The sequence below is a fragment of the Eptatretus burgeri genome, chromosome 1, assembly GCF_056783735.1.
Source record: "Eptatretus burgeri isolate ZD-2024b chromosome 1, Ebu_testis_v1, whole genome shotgun sequence".
NCBI classification, from domain to species: Eukaryota; Metazoa; Chordata; class Myxini; order Myxiniformes; family Myxinidae; genus Eptatretus; species Eptatretus burgeri.
In genome coordinates, this window is record NC_140961.1 from 111348706 (window position 1) to 111353442 (window position 4737).

A 4737-nucleotide genomic window follows, 5' to 3' on the forward strand; every position below is an offset into this window, starting at 1 on the left:
TTTTCATTGATCAAATTCTCCCGAAGAGTACTTGACTGAATCGGGAATTGATTTTTTAATATTTTTTTCCGTTGCCCGATTTGAACAAAACTTGATACTGTACACCGCATGAGAATGGTGAGTAGGGTGGCCCTAAAATTTTTGCGCTATTGTGTACTGTTTTGGCTGTATTTTGGAAACATACATCCTGTTCGAATCTGGCAGCCATTTGGACACAAACAGACAGCAGTCCCCGCAGTTCAGTTATTTCAATAAGTATGTGTTTATAGTCAGGGTCCCATCCTTCTGTCTGATGGGTTAATTTCATGTATGTGCGCTGCGAGTTATTTTCTAGTTAGTTTAATACATCAATTCCCTTCACTACTTCGCACCATCGACACCATTGCCCGTGTGCGTTCGACCACGGACGTGAGCGGAGGTTTCCTCACCTCAGAGCTCCAACTCCGCCCAGGAAAGGAGGGGTTCCCCCCTGTCCAATCAGCAGGCTCATCACCTTAGGGCCGACTCCGCCCCAGCCAGATGGAGTGTTCGGCCCGTCCAATAAGGGGAGGCCACTGATCGCCCGACAACCCCTCGTCCAATCTGAAGTCGAGTTACTTCAGATCGGTTCCCTCGACCCGCGGGGGGTGGGAAGGATAAGAAAAGGTGGCAAGCTGTCGTAAAAAGAGGAGAGTAGAGTCGTCGTCGTCGTCTTCGCTCTTAGACCTTTGGTCTGTCATCGTCGTCGTCTGCGGTCGTGATCTGCGGTCTTTTCCAGGGCTCCTCGTGGTGGTGGTGGTGGTGGTTGAGCAGTCAGGACCATGGTGCTCAATCGTCGTTCGTGGCAACAAGGATCGTGAGCTCGGTGGATTCCGGGTCATGGGTTCGAGCCCCACCGTGGTGGGTTGGATTGGAGTCGGTGTGACCACACGAGGCAGACAGGTGCCCGGCCAGGCTCTGTCCCCCCAGCCGAACTATCCTCCTGAGCTGAAGGGTCCAATAAAGACCCGACGGGGTTCATTTCTTGTGTGTGTGTGTGTGTGTGTGTGTGTGTGTGTGTGTGTGTGTGTGTGTGTGTGTGTGTGTGTGTGTGTGTGTGTGTGTGTGTGTGTGTGTGTGTGTGTGTGTGTGTGTGTGTGTGTGTGTGTGGTGCCAGTCTGTTAAGTGGAATTGTATAAGTGTTGATTGCTCTTTGTACATTGCATTTTATTCGTGATTAAGTCGGCATTGTGTGTTATTATTGTAAATAAATATCTGTTAAATGTTCCAGTTTGTTTCCTGTCATTTCCACCATTGACCCAGCATGGTGCGGGCTTGAGAAGTCGTGAGGCCGTTTGGGCCATAAGTTGTCATTGCGACCAGCACGGCTCTGGTAACTCCCGCTCGGTACGCCGGACCTGAGTCGGTACATGCGACTCGGTTTGGACAGAGTTGGCTGAGGGTGTGGTTTCCCTGGTAGTTAGACGGCGTGAGTACTTAGGTAAATTGGAATAGACAAGTGGACCCTACCTCACGCTGTCGAAATATTGGCGGCCACGGTCCTTTAAGTGGCCTGTCGACTCCGGAGTTTTCCGGTGTTCGGTAGGAGACGGCCCGACTACTCCGTCTGGCGGTCGTCCTCGCTTCCGAACCCAGCACCACAACAATACATACATACATACATACAAACATACATACATGCATACATACAAGATGAGAGTTTTAGTAATATATATAGATGACGTATCTTTGTGTACGACCCTTAATCCATTCTTTGAATGGATAATTTCCCCAACACATGTCGATGCTGAGTTTTTTATAACTTATACCGACTTGGATTAAGGAGGGTTTCTGAGTCCACATCACACAAAAGTAAATGTGTGTTCATTGTTTACTTTACATCGATATATCAGGAGATGGCATCGCCAATCATTTTCATATGTACTACGAAGTGTGTGGGATTTTTGTATTTTGCCATAAATATATTCATTATATATTTGTTCAGAACTGCGGATTATCTATCTATAATTAAAGCAGTGTGTGTGTGTGTGTGTGTGTGTGTGTGTGTGTGTGTGTGTGTGTGTGTGTGTGTGTGTGTGTGTGTGTGTGTGTGTGTGTGTGAGTCTGCGACCGCTGTTTCTCGACAACCACTGGTCCGATCTAATTGAAACTTGCCAGGTATATTGATGGGGCCCTGTCGATGTGCCTTTTCAAGGTTTCATATTAATTAGTCAATTGGTTCCCAAGTTATGGCCATTTATTTACCAACCAGTGACAGGACACGGTGCTATGACGTCACAATTGACGTCACAATTCTTCTTCTTCTTTTTTTTTTTGCACGTTGGTAGGATACTGGTTGGTGGTGTGACATGGTATGGGAAGTTGGTGAGTCGGGAAATAGGGCAGCAGGGCTTTGGGGGTTCCTGGCAGGTGAAGGCTGTCTGAGGTGCCAGGAGAGCACCATAGGGTTCAGTTCCAGGAGAGCACAGTATGGGTGCTATGAGAGCACAGTATGGGTCCTATGAGAGCACAGTATGGGTGCTATGAGAGCACAGTATGGGTGCTATGAGAGCACAGTATGGGTGCTATGAGAGCACAGTGTAGGTGCTAGGAGAGCACAGTATGGAGGTTATGAGAGCACAGTATGGGTGCTATGAGGGCACAATATGGGTGCTATGAGAGCACAGTATGGGTGCTATGAGAGCACAGTATGGGTCCTATGAGAGCACAGTATGGGTGCTATGAGAGCACAGTATGGGTGCTATGAGAGCACAGTATGGGTGCTATGAGAGCACAGTGTAGGTGCTAGGAGAGCACAGTATGGAGGTTATGAGAGCACAGTATGGGTGCTATGAGGGCACAATATGGGTGCTATGAGAGCACAGTATGGGTGCTATGAGGGCACAGTATGGGTGCTATGAGGGCACAGTATGGGTGCTATGAGGGCACAGTATGGGTGCTATGAGAGCAGAGTATAGGTGCTATGAGGGCACATTATGGGGGCTGGAAAGAGCCACCCCTTAGTTAGGAGCGCCAGAAGCACGCTCAGGTGAATCCCGAGGTCGCTGGGTGTCCTCCACCCCCGATTGTAAGAAGTCAAAGAGGCCTAGTAGTAGTCACACTCCCCAGCCAGCGAGTTATGCCTGGCACCACCAAATGGAAAAAGACAAATAAGGACCTTGCCCAGGTTTAATAGAATGGAACAGTGTGCCAGGTCGGGAAAAAATGGGTCATGAGGATCATTCAAGCCAAAGCAGGGTTTGTTGCATTGTCGAGAGCTAAAAGTAAATGGTTAGGTTCGATGGACTCTCCTCCGCACCATTCATGCGTGACACCTGGTATGAGTAATTTTGATGGGAGAATTCGTTAACAAGGGCCAGGCTAGGTCACCCTCTCCAAGTGCCAGATAGGCCACCAGTATGTCATGAGCACACATCCATGAAGATAACAGTTGAGTAAAAAACACAACATCCTGTCTGTAAAAGAAAAAAAAAGAGGAAGGAAGAAAAAAAAAGAGAGAACTTAACCAAAACAAGTCAGGCAAGGAAGGTTAACGGTACACTCCATCTCACCTGGTCTGAGGTCATCACACCCATTTGCGTCTTCAAGAACATCTCCAAACTGCATTTGCTTACCATCGATATCACCGTGCCACCATTGCTGTGTCACCTGCTGTCCAATGCAGGGCTTGTTGCCTGCTGCTGCTTGTGAGTAGGCCATATGGGCCGAAGCATTTTTGTGGGCCATTGAGGCCAAAGTGCTTTTGTGGGCCGTTGCAGCTGAAGATTCATGCCATTTTGTGGGCTCAGTTGGCCGGAGAACTCTTTGTGAGATTAGGCCACTGGGCCGACTGAACTCACCTGGTGAGAGGCCAATAAGGCCATAAGTTGGGGGTAGTGTTACGGAAATGGCCCTTATTGGACGACTAAATATAGGATTAGCTCAGTTCCCCCATTACATGCATGTATAGCTAGGTTGTTTGGTAAAAACGACGTTATATGTGTGTCGGGAGATGCAGAAGGCTGTTTTATTGTCTGTGCAGTGGTGGAGGACCGAGAGATCCCTCTTATTCCTACCCCATCCCGGGATAGGCCTCTCCAAGTCGGCTGAGGGGGTGTGGCCTGGAGAGAGCGTGTGGCGAGAGGGAGAAAGTGACGCGAAGGGGAGGGGTTTTGGTCGGCTTCGCCGAGAGAAGGCGTGCTCGTGGGTCGACAGAGAAAACGAAGACCTCAGGTTCAGGTTGTTATGGCAGCTTGGAAAACTGCAAGTGGTTGAGAGGCTGCTCGTGTGTCGAAGGAGCGAATGAAGGAGCGAACGAAGCGAGCGAGCGAAGGCTTCGTGAAAAGAGAATAGTGTTTGGAGATCATTGATCTCGAGAGGGTGCTCGTGTTTCGAAGCGAGCAAACGTAAGAGAGGCTGCCTGCATGTCAAATCGGTGATCGACTCTAAGGAAAGAAAAGGTGATTCGACAGAGAGAGGAACTGAAAGGACAAAGCAGAAGTCGGGTTTCGAGGCAGGAAGGCAGGAGAGGAGACGCTGGAGCCTCTGACGGTCCCTGCTCACACGAATGGCTCGTCACGTTTGCGGATCCGCTTGCCCGACCGGCCGGGCCGATAATGAGCCCGGCACCTCGATTTTGGCCTTGTCTGAAGAACAGGCCAGGCCTGGATGTGTATGCTGGACCTTGAGAGAGATTGGCTGAGGCCCATCGTCGACATTGCGTGGAGCCGGAACGCGCTGAGGAGGGTGTGTGCACGCGATGACTTGAGAAGGAAGAGT